Source organism: Aristolochia californica, unplaced genomic scaffold, assembly GCF_029961685.1.
Source record: "Aristolochia californica isolate CCGP_79_NKW_82.1479 unplaced genomic scaffold, dmAriCali1.0.hap1 SCAF_6, whole genome shotgun sequence".
Lineage (NCBI taxonomy): Eukaryota > Viridiplantae > Streptophyta > Magnoliopsida > Piperales > Aristolochiaceae > Aristolochia > Aristolochia californica.
Window position 1 is genome coordinate 33,445,465 of NW_027182257.1, and position 13,045 is coordinate 33,458,509.

Consider the following 13,045-nt stretch of genomic DNA (forward strand, 5'->3'; position numbering starts at 1 on the left):
AACGCCTTTGACAAATCATCTCAAGAAGAATTCCTTTCATTGGAAGGAGGATGCCACACAGTCCTTTGAGGCCCTCAAAGGTGCTCTCGCCTCTACACCTGTTTTACAACTTCCGAATTTTGAAGACTTATTTGTGGTTGAGTGCAACGCTTCAAGTGGGGGCATTGGGACCATCTTACAATAGCAGTCACACCCCATTGCTTATTTCAGTTGGCGATTGACAGCTTGCCATCGCAAACTGGCTGCGTATGAACGAGAATTAATCGGGTTGGCCAAGGTGGTCCAACACTGGACGCCTTACTTATGGGTCGTGTATTTCTCATCTATATTGATCATTATGGCCTCAAGTTCTTACTTGAACAACGCCTCACAACTTCGGTACAACAGCATTTGATCAGTAAGTTAATGGGATTTGATTTCTCAGTGGAGTACCGTGCGGGAAGGTTAAACAAGGTAGCAAATGCCTTGTCCAGACGTTTTGAACACCAGCAGCTCATATATGCAGTTAGCCAGCCTCGGTTCCTCATCCTCGACTTGGTGCGAGATGCACATATCACTCTTCCTGCCCTACAGAAGCTCCACGGGAAGATTGCAGAGGGGGCTATGGATTCTAAGTGGTCCATCCATGATTCACTGATTTGTTACAAATAGCGGATTTACCTTCCCCACATGTCCTATTTGATTTCATCTATTCTCTCGGCTTATCATGACAGTACACACGAAGATCTGCATAAAAATTTGTTGCGCATTCAAGCCGATTTTTATTGGCAAGCTATGAAGACTTCCATTGAAAACTATGTTTCAGCCTGCCAGGTCTGTCAACGAAATAAAATCGATCATTTGAGCCCAGCAGGTCTTCTCCAGCCGCTCGCCCTCTCTACCCAGGTTTGGGTCGATATTTCGATGGACTTCGTTGAGAGTCTTCCACTTTCAGCCGATAAATCAGTTTTATTCGTGGTGGTTGATCGGTTCTCCAAGTATGCCCATTTTATTCAGATGGCTCATCCTTATACGGCATCTTGAGTGGCACAGACTTTCCTTGAGCATATTGTACGATTACATGGCATTCCAGAATCTATTGTCAGTGATCGGGACACAGTTTTCACAAGCACTTTCTGGAAGGAACTTTTTCGTCTGAGCGACACAAAATTGAGGTTCTCATCCACGTATCACCCACAGACATATGGCCAAACCGAGATGATCAATCTCACCATCGAAATGTATCTCTGGTGCTTTGTTGGTAATCGTTGAAAGCACTAGGTTCAATGGCTACCATGGGCTGAATATTGTTATAATACCTCGTTCTACAACTTTGTAATCATCTCCTTTCAGGGTTCTTTATGGAAGTGACCCCCTCGCCGTCTTTCTTATATGAGAGGCTCCACCTGCATGGATGTCATTGATCAGGCACTCATGGATTGAGATCAGGCATTACAGACTATCACAAACCACCTCCAGCGGGCTCAGGAGCTCTTGACGAGTGCCTACAACAAGGGACACCACGATGTTTCATAAGAGGTAGGGGACTATGTTTGGTTACACCTACAACTGTACCGCCAGTAGTCCATTGTGGGACCGTCGTGCCATAAGATCTCCCCCAAGTTTTTTTGGCTTTTCTCCATTCTTAGGCGTGTTGGGCAGGTGGCCTATCAACTACAACTGCCTCCTACGGCAAATCTGCATGATGTGTTTCACGTCTCACTCCTGAAACCATATAAGGGATCACCGCCTACTTCTCCTTTGTTCCTTCTTCCAGTGGACAATGGACACATCATCCTGACACCCTCCGCGGTGTTACGCACCCATTTGACCGATGACCAGTGGGAGATTCTCGTTTAGTGGATAGATACGGAACCTGAAGCAACTACATGGGAGCAGCTAAACAACTTCAAACAGGTCTACCCAACTTACGAGCTTGAGGACAAACTCTTTTTTCCAAGGGGAGACAGATGTTATGGACTCAATAGCACATCGAGTCACCCAGAGGAGGAGACAATGACTCATAGAGTTCACTAGTTTAACTTTCCTTATTTATATTGCTTTCAGTTTAATTTTTCATTAATTATGTAATGAGCAAGGACTTAGGGGTAAAATTGGCATTGTTAGCCTAAAACACTTATGATGTCAAATACCCTATTTAAAGGGTAAGGAAATAGAAGAAAGGCAAATCTGGAATTAGGTTAAACATGATTGGGAGTTCTCCTTGATGAACTCTAGAGTTGGGAGGTCTCCTTGACGAGCTCCAAGGTATGTTCTTGATTTGATCTTTCATGCTTTTCATCTTGAATTCTGTTGGTATTTAGAATACTCGAGATAGAAAGGAGGAAGGGAGTTTAATCACTCTTTTTTGAGTTTAAGGAGGGATTTGCCTCTTTCATAGAATACCAGAGAGGAAGAAGGGTTTTGCATTAACCATACCAGGGAAGATGAGGTGTTAAGGCTAGTTAATCGAATTGCATAGCAAGGAGGTAATTTTAATCTCTTTTCCGAGTGTAGAAGAGTTAGAAAATTATCTTTTTTCCCATACGTGATCAATATCAGTATTGTAGAGAAACCCTACACCCTTGACGTGAGTCTAAAATAGGGGTTTCATTCGTTGGGTCAAGAACAGCCCCATTAGTCTTCTAGTTGCATAGAGGACTAAGAAAAGGAAACTTCTTTTCAAGCATCACGATCATAGCAAGAGAAAAGGGAGTCTTTGATTCATTACAGTGATCAAGAACCCTCTTAACATGCTGGATTCACAACTACCTCTCCAAGTTACTAGATCCATTGCTAGGGATCATAACAAAGTACTTTCCCTTTGAAAGTGACTTTAATAAACATGGAGTGATCTACTGAACATCGGTGACTTCTAGCCCATATCAGTGCTTGACCAAATTTATCAAACCATGCACGAGGAGATTGCTTTAGACCATATAGAGATTTCCTCAATCGACATACTAACTCCCCCTCAACCACGAATCCAGGTGGTTGTTGCATATAAATTTCTTCTTTAATATCCCCATTGAGGAAAGCATCTTTCACATCAAGTTGATAGACTGCCAGGAAGAACTAGTAGTAAGGGATAATAATATATGTACCAAGTTCAATTTGGCCACCAGAGAGAATATTTCTTCATAATCGATCCCATAGTATTAACAATAGCATTTGGCAATGAGGCCTACCTTAAGGCTAGAAACTGATCCATCCAGATTATGTTTAACAATATATACCCACTTACAGCCTACAAGTTTCTTGACTGAAGGCAGAGGAACTAGATCCCATGTCTGGTTCTCATATAGTGCTTGCATTTCTTCTTCCATGGTTGCCTTCAATCCCGGATGCCTCAGAGCCTCCAAATAGGATTGTGGTAGGGATATGGAGGAGATAGAGGCAAGAAATTGACAACAGGAAGAAGACAAACGATGGTGACATACACAATTGGATATGGGGTGAGAAGTAGAGGGCCAAGTGCAAGTTTTGGGTTCTTTTATTATGGCGATAGGTCTAGTATCATACTATGGTCCAAATGTAATAAGAGGACATGGACTAACCTTGATGGGATCTGTAAACTCTACAAGCATAGTGTCGGCCAATGCTTTAGGGGGTTAAAGAGCTTCCGCAACAAGGGGTACAACCGGTCGAGGAGAGGCTTGAATAGAGGAGAGACCCAAAGGAGAATTTTTGGAGTAGTATGAAGAGTCTTAAAAAAAGGTCACATCCCTAGACACAACTAACCTTTGTAGAGTAGGATTATAGCAAACATAACTCTTCAACGTGTGAGAGTATCCTAAGAAGATATACTTGACAAATTTTGGATCTAGTTTATTTCTCTATGGTGATGTAACATGAACACAACCTGAACACCTGAAGACTTTCAATAAGAAGGGAGAAAGTAATTTGCAAGCCTAACCAAACCAAACTAAAAAAAGCCCAAATAAGTGTCAACTTGAACCAACTTGGCTCAAGGAAGAATTCGAGCCCAATCTTCCAATTTCAACCAGAACTCAGTGATTGCCATTAGTTAATTGATCATGCACTGAATTGAGGAAACTCTTTGCTGGCCAAAAAATCATATCTTTCTTAAAAAAATGATAATCAAATTATCCACCAAATTATGATATTTAGAAGATCTTTCATAAACAACCACTTCCAAATATAAATAAGGAAACGTTTCCTTGTAGTATGACACCATTTACCAAAAAATCAATCTTTCCTTGATTTGAATACTCAAGGATATCAAATTAGATTCTTGTAATCTTTCCAAAAACAAATAAATCCCACAAAATTCGTGGCTGGCCAAAGGAGGTTCAAAAAGAGGAAGTTTCTGTTATGGACTCCATAGCATCAAGAGTGGCTAACCGGAGAAGAGAATAGATGGAGTAAACTTGTATTTCAGTACCTTAGGGGTTTAATTGTAATTTGAAGTTCCATAAGGGTCTAATTGTAATTATAGAACCTTTGATGTTTTCCTTGACCTATTTAGGGCGTCAAGTGAAGGAATGAAGACAAGCATTGATCATTAGTCTAAATGAGATCAGGTTCTCTCTCAAAAGAGGCCTAACGTGGGAGCTCCTTTCAAGGCTCCCTTCCTTCACCATTGGGCGTTCCAAGAACCCCAAATCCTTCCCTTCCTCATCATTCAATCTGGAAGCTAGAGGAGATCGCCGGGTGACTCGATCCATGGCTAGAGAGCCTAACAACGTGGTATCAGACAGGACCACCCTTGGTGATTCCTCTTCACCTGCAGAAATTCGAAATTTTGTGGAAGAAAACCATGCTGGTCTTCAATCTCAAATCAATGGCTTGGAGGGAAAATTCCAGATGTTGCTGTCACGCATGGAAGAAGGATTCACCCAGCTTTCAGTCCAGATGGCATCCTCATCACGTCCAGCAGATCCTCTCAACCCTCTGCCAACGCCTCCACCTCCTCCCCTGCGCCAAACACCTCAACCTCGTGGGGGCCTCAATCCAGCCCCTCCTACCGTGCCAAGGTACACAAAGCTTAATTTTCCAACGTATGATGGGTCCTCCGACCCTTTAATGTGGTTGCACAGGTGTGATCATTTCTTTTCCAATCAAGGAACTCTGCCCGAAGGCAAGGTTCAATTAGCCGCCTTCCACATGCTCGATGAAGCGCTTATGTGGTTTCATCAATTCAAAAACGAATTTGTGGTCTATGATTGGGAATTTTTCAAAGAAAATTGTATGCTACGGTTTGGTCCTCCGCTTCGCAGCAACCCAGTTGGGGATTTGGTCAATCTAAAACAGCTTGGCACTATAGAACAATATCAGAAATTGTTCCAAGAAAAACTTGCTCGTGCAAGTCATTTGGTCCGACCTGAACTTTATGTCAATTTGTTCACGGCTGGCCTGGTAGAACCCCTTCGCCTAGAAGTGGAATTGGAAGCCCCCACCTCCCTAGCCCACGCCATGAATTTGGCAAGAGCATTGGACACCAAACAGCGCCTCTTCTGTGAGTCCTTAAACAAACGTCCTCCTTGGCAACCTCGCCCACAGCCCCATGGCCCTTATCCCACTCCCCCCAGGCCTCCTCCCAACCAACCATCCCCACCACCACCAGCCTTTACACCCCCACCAGGATTTATCAAACGTCTGACAAAAGCAGAAATTGATCAGAGGAGGGCTCAGGGCCTATGTTTCAATTGTGATGAGAAATTCGTCAAGGGCCATCTATGCAAAAGACTATTTTGGGTAGAAATAGAAGACCCCTCAGAGGATGACTTTCAGGAGGATATGGACCAAACCAAGGAGGACACACCAGAGATCTCCCTCCATGCCATGACCGGACTGCATAGCACAAATACCATGCAGGTCCATGCCACCATGAACCATCATATTCTGCTAGCACTCGTGGACTCAGGCAGCACACATAATTTTATAAGCAGCCAGGCAGCACAACAGTTGGGGTTATCACTACAGCAGAAATCAGGAATATCAGTCTCAGTGGCTAACGGTGACAAGGTCACCACAGTGGGGTTCGGTTCAGCAGTGCCCTTTACTATTGAAGGTCACTCCTTTGTAGCAGATTTTTTGGTCATACCGCTGGCTGGGTTTGACCTTGTCTTGGGAATTAAATGGCTACAGCGATTGGGTCCGATCTTATGGGATTTCCAATCCCTGACCATGAGTTTTAACCAGGACACACATCCGATCACCCTCCATGGCAATAGCGCCTAGAGGCCATGCAGCCTCCACACACTTTCGGTGGATCCTTCAATAGGGGATAACTTAGCTTCATTGTTGGCCGAATATGCTGATTTATTTCAGGCACCTGCCGACCTTCCTCCTATAAGAGAGTGTGATCACAGAATTCGTTTGAAGATGGGCACAGAACCAGTGGTAGTGCGTCCCTACCGCTATCCCCATGTGCAAAAAGATGAGATAGAACGACAATGTCAACAAATGCTACAACAAGGTATTATTCAGCCTAGTCGTTCTCCTTTTTCATCCCCGGTATTACTCGTAAAGAAATCAGATAAATCTTGGCGCTTTTGTGTGGATTACCGTGACCTCAATGCTCGCACCATCAAAGATAAATTTCCAATTCCAGTGGTCGATGAATTATTGGATGAGCTACACGGCTCTCAACTATTTACAAAGTTGGACTTAAAATCTGGCTACCATCAGATTCGGGTTTATTCAAAGGATATCGAAAAAACTGCCTTCCGCACCCACCATGGTCACTACGAGTTCTTGGTGATGCCATTTGGGCTATCCAATGCCCCGTCCACCTTTCAAGCGCTTATGAACCAGGTATTTCGCCCTTGCTTACGGAAGCATGTCTTAATTTTTTTTGACGATATCCTGGTCTATAGCAAAACTTGGGCAGCACACTTGCATCAATTGAGACAGGTTTTCACCATTCTCCGAGCACACCATTTATTTCTCAATCGTGCCAAATGTGACTTTGCCACATCCGAAGTAGCTTATTTGGGGCATGTGATCTCAGCATCCGGGGTGAAACCAGATTTCAGCAAGATACAATCGGTGATGGATTGGCCCACACCTCACACCGTTACAGCTTTGAAAGGGTTCCTTGGTCTCGCAGGGTATTATAGAAAATTTATCAAAGAATACGGTCACCTAGCAGCACCATTGCATAATTTACTGAAGAAGCATGCCTTTCAGTGGTCTCAGTTGGCAGACTCCTCATTTAACAACTTAAAACAGGCATTAGCGTCAGCACCAGTTCTCCAATTGCCCAACTTTGCCGAAAATTTCATCATAGAATGCGATGCATCCGGGGGAGGGATTGGTGCCGTCTTGCAGCAACAGGGTCACCCCATTGCCTATTTCAGCCGCCATCTCGCTCCTCACCATCACAAGTTAGCCACGTATGAAAGGGAACTTATCGGTTTGGCCAAAGCTATGCAGCATTGGCAGCCGTATCTGTGGGGCAGACCTTTTGTGATCAGGACAGACCACTGTAGCCTCAAATATTTATTGGAGCAGCGCCTTACTACATCCCCACAACAACATTGGCTCAGCAAATTAATGGGATTCGATTTTCAGGTGGAATACAAACCGGGTTATCTCAACAGGGCAGCAGACGCTTTGTCACGCCGAGAACTAGAGGATTCACATTTGCACGCATTGAGCCACCCCAAGTCGGCCTTGCTGGACACAATCCGTCAGGATACTAGCCATCATCCAGATCTCCTTGAGTTACAAGCTCAAATCGAAAACCATTCCAAGGACAAGAACTGGACACTACAGGACGGTCTCATTCTGTATAAAGGACGCATATATCTTCATCCTTCGTCGGTACTCATTCCTGCCATTATTGCCTCCTTTCATGATAGTACACATGAGGGCCAGCAGAAAACATACTTCCGCCTCAGTCGGGAATTTTATTGGAGCGGTATGAAGCGGGTCATTGCTGAGTATGTTGCAGCGTGCCAGATCTGTCAGAGGAATAAGTCAGAATCCTTACAACCCGCCGGCTTGCTCCAGCCACTTCCACTTCCTTCACAGGTATGGGCAGATCTATCAATGGATTTTATCGATGGTCTTCCTCCTTCTGCAGGGAAATCTGTTATTTTTGTTGTGGTAGACCGGTTCTCGAAATATGCCCACTTTATGGCCCTCAGCCATCCGTATACAGCTACACAGGTCGCTCAGCTCTTCATGGATAATATTGTCCGTCTCCATGGCCTTCCGGAGACCATCACCAGCGACCGTGATGCAATCTTCACCAGTAAATTCTGGGGGGAACTATTTAAGCTCCATGGTTCTAAGTTAGCTTTTTCGTCAGCATACCACCCTCAAATAGACGGCCAGACAGAAGTGGTTAACCGCACATTGGCGATGTATTTGCGGTGCTTTGTGGGGGACACGCCCCGACTGTGGGTTCGTTGGTTAGCATGGGCGGAGTATTGTTATAATACCTCATACCACACCGCCTTGGGTACTACCCCTTTTCAAGTTGTTTATGGACGCGAACCTCCGCGACTACTTTCTTATGAACCGGGGTTTTCTCGGGTAGCAGCATTGGACCAAGCATTAGCCGACAGAGATGCAATGCTTGCTCAAGTCCGCCTTCAGTTACAACGTTCACAAGCAACTATGAAGCATACTTATGACAAAGGACACCGTCCCCTTTCCTTTGCACCTAGAGAATTTGTTTGGCTCAAACTTCAGCCATACCGCCAACTATCTCTTGCAGCCATCAAACGCCATAAGCTCTCTCCAAAATTTTATGGGCCATTCCAGATCATGCAACGTATTGGCACTGTGGCGTATCGTTTGAAACTACCACCAGACGCCAAGCTCCATGACGTCTTCCACATCTCCCTTCTCAAACCGTTCAAGGGAGACTCACCACTGCTGCATACCCCTCTGCCTCCTCTCAAAGATGGCAGGTCCATGCCCAAGCCCACTCAGATCCTTCAAGCCAGGCGAGTTAACAACGCTTGGGAAGTGTTGGTTCGGTGGACTGACAAGGAATTGATAGAAGCCTCTTGGGAGACACTCGAGTCCTTCCAGACTCTATTTCCCACTTTCGAGCTTGAGGACAAGCTCTTTCTTCAGGAGGGGGGTGATGTTATGGACTCCATAGCATCAAGAGTGGCTAACCGAAGAAGAGAATAGATGGAGTAAACTTGTATTTCAGTACCTTAGGGGTTTAATTGTAATTTGAAGTTCCATAAGGGTCTAATTGTAATTATAGAACCTTTGATGTTTTCCTTGACCTATTTAGGGCGTCAAGTGAAGGAATGAAGACAAGCATTGATCATTAGTCTAAATGAGATCAGGTTCTCTCTCAAAAGAGGCCTAACGTGGGAGCTCCTTTCAAGGCTCCCTTCCTTCACCATTGGGCGTTCCAAGAACCCCAAATCCTTCCCTTCCTCATCATTCAATCTGGAAGCTAGAGGAGATCGCCGGGTGACTCGATCCATGGCTAGAGAGCCTAACAGTTTCCTTCCTTGAATGGCGCCAAACTTAATAGTAAAAAAAGAAGCCTTTCTTGCCCTTTTTTCCTTGAAATCATTGGGAAATTAAATCTCCTATGATCTCCAACGTGGGAGGGGGAGAAATGAGCAAGAACACTCGTGGATTTACCAGTAGTTTTGATTAAAAAAACTGAATAATCTTGATTCTTCAAAATACAACTCTTCAAAGGAGCATTGAAGGAGGAAGAACTCTCATGCTTTTCCTCAAAACTTCTTAAAACCAAAAGATATAGCACTTGGATTATAAAAAGTATGAGAGATTTGATTTTGAATTGAAAAGTCTTGCATGCATGAATAGTAGCTTCCCATTCAAAAAAGACCTCAACTTAACCAATTTCAGCCAAAACTTGCAAACCGGCTGAAAAATCCAGCATTTACAATTCTTCCAAATCGAGAGATATGGATCTCAATATTCTCATAGGATGATGAGGATAACCTCTAAACCATATTCCAAAGACAAATAAATGAGATCAAGAAGCCATCAATAGATAATAATAATGAAAACAAGAAATTTATCTCAACAAGTTTCAATTTTGCTTCACGAAGAGCCTGCATGAGTAACTTTGATCATATAACTTTCAGAGCATCATCTTGATGTAGGGATCCTAAATTTATTGCTCTGATACCATTTTGAATTTAGGACCCCATTATTAGAACCTCGCGCAATGTAAGAGAGGGAGAGAAGAAGAGAAGAAGAGAAGAAGAGGAGAAGAGAAGAAGAGGAGAAGAGAGAGAACTCGGGTAAAGAAGAGAGAAAGAGAGAAAAAGGAGAGAGCCTTTAGGCTAAGAGAGCTTGGAAGAATTTGGAGAAGGGCAGAGAGACTTCATTGAAACCTATTTACTCTTTTTTGATGAAGATATGTTTCTCTTCCTTTAAAGGTGTTCGGTTCTACATATTTTGTTCATGCTACATCTCCACATACTACTAAATTAGACCGCAGGACTATTAAATGTATCTTTTAGGATACTCTCATACCAAAAGGATATGTTTGTTATAATCCTTCTCTCAAAAAAATGTTTGTATTTAGAAATATGACATTTTTTTAAGAAAAACCCTTCTACTCCTCTACAGATACTCCACCCGGATTTTCTTTAGCTAATGAGTTTTCTAAGCCTATTGTGCCTATCGATGTTTCCCTTACCCATGGTAGTTATGACACCTCTCTACAACCTCCTGAAGCATTGGTTGATACCACTCCTATGGAGTCTATGGATCCCTCTGAGATAAGTTCTCCTTCCTCTCATCTTATTTTGGTCCTCAATTTGACACTAAGTCCATTGCTATTCGGAAAAAAATCTCCAGTCTTGCACCCAACCATCTACTTCTCATACTATGTCTAATTTTGTATCTACTCACCAGTTATCTCCATCTTTTCAGCATTTCCTTGATTCTATTTCCTTTGTTTATATTCCTCAGTCTTATCAGGAGGCCCTTCAAAATTCAGAATGGAAAGCAGTGATAGAGGAAGAGATGGCAACCTTATATGAGAATTAGACTTGGACATTGATTCCCCTACCTCTCGGTAAGATGCTAGTGAGATGTACGTGGCTATTTATTGTTTGTTGATTTCTAGCGACAACACACAAATACAAAGAGATATCAAAGGAAGGAGAGAAGAGAGGAACTCTAGCTTTATGGAGAGGAGAGAATAAACCAAATGAGAGAAAGATGAGGAAAAGAGAGAGAGATGTATGGACAAATTTGAGTCAAGAAGAGGCTTGAATGCTCTACCCCATGCCTTGAGGTTGTATTTATAATTGTATGAAGGTGTTTACAATGACTACAATGCCTTTTGGGCTGCATGCTTCCAACAAAAACAGACATAAGAGGACATACACTAGCAAGCATAATTATAATTCTATGTCATCTCTATGAAAATTCTCCTTATTTACTAGCAATGCCACTCCTACACAGGTGGGTGCCTTTTATCTCTACCCCTCAAGCTGGTGTTTATAACTTCATATTGGAAATAATTTTGGTTAAGAAACTTGTGTGCTTGAAAAAAAATTCTGATTTGTGTGGGTTGAGAAGAAATTTTGATTTCTTGCTTTGATTCATCTTCTTCATGTTCACATCTTGCTTGTAGTCTTTATCTTGTTCTCATCTCTTCTCCCCCTTACTTGGATATTCTAGTCACATAAAATTTTATTACCCCAACATGTGAAATTTTTCATTATTGGTTACCTCTTTCTTGTACTTCTTCTACTTCTCCCCCTTTAGTTAAGGATATCTTTGTTCTTTACCATGAGACTAAGCTTGTAGATCAAAATGGTGAGAGAAGAAAAATCACTCCTAGCCGTAGGACAAAGCTCTATACTCCATTCAAAATAATCTCACTTTGAACGACTCCGCTCAATTTCAATGGGCCAAAAAGTAGCCCAGCTTTAAGGCACAAAAAAGATACTACTCACTTTTTAAGGGTAGCTCAAACACAAATCACCTCTTGATTGAAGAATAAAAGACTTGTCTCAAGTTGGATGTTGGGCACACTCCTATACTTTTAGGTAGTGGGTCTATTGGCATTGCTCTGAAGTAATTTTATCAAACAAAAATTGAAAAAAAAATACGTTGAGGAGTTAAAGTGCAAATAAAAAAATAGTAGCTCTCATACTTCAAATGGAAGGAGGTGGACAATGCTGCTCTTCATACTTCCAATTAAGAAGGAGACACTTTTAGACCAGTAGATGGATAAAAAGTGACCAGGTTTGTCTCAAGATGGAGATAAAAAAATAATTTCTCTATTAACATGATGAACAAGGAAACTTAAAAAACCCCGTTAAGAAAGTTTTGAGATGGAACATAATAATGGAAACGTTCTAAAACTAGACTTCTCAAATAAGACAATTTCTTTTTAACATAACTTGACCAATTTACAAAGAAAATATTCAAAGGATAATTTATGGAATGAAAGAAGTTTTAGGACACTATATTTAGAATTTAGAATGAGCCAACATGACTTTCTAATTTAAAATTTTCAGACTTTGTCAAAAAAGGAAACTAAACTTATAATGGGAAAGACTTATCATAAGGAAACTAATGTAATGTGAGATAAAAAAAAATTAAAGAATGAGAGATAATCAAGTTGGTAAAATCTTGACTAGATTCAATAAAAAATAGGATACTCAACCAACATTAGCAACTCAAAAAGTGAAGAAAAAATCCGGCTTAAATTTGAATCTTCGAATGCAATAGGATACCAACATGACCTTCCTTCCATTGTGGATAACTCTCTCTAGAAAGATAAAATTGAAAACAGGTTTATTGGGATTGAAAGTAGACTCGCATAGCTTTCTTTTGAGATATAGTTATCAATATAGTTCATCAGTAATGTTGGTACAAACCATTTTGGAAGTTGAGGCTTTCTGCTACTACATGGAACTTTACTGTTGCTTGACCTTTATTGCTTTTGTTGGCTCTGATGTCATTTTATGTTTCTCAAAAAATATGATTTCAATAATTCATTTGAGTTGGAAAGTAGACTCAATGATCTTTTCAACAATATTTTTTTTTCTTTTTAGAAAAATATGTTTTCAATGATTCATTTTGAGTTGGAAAATAAATTCAATGATCTTTCCAACTAGAGATA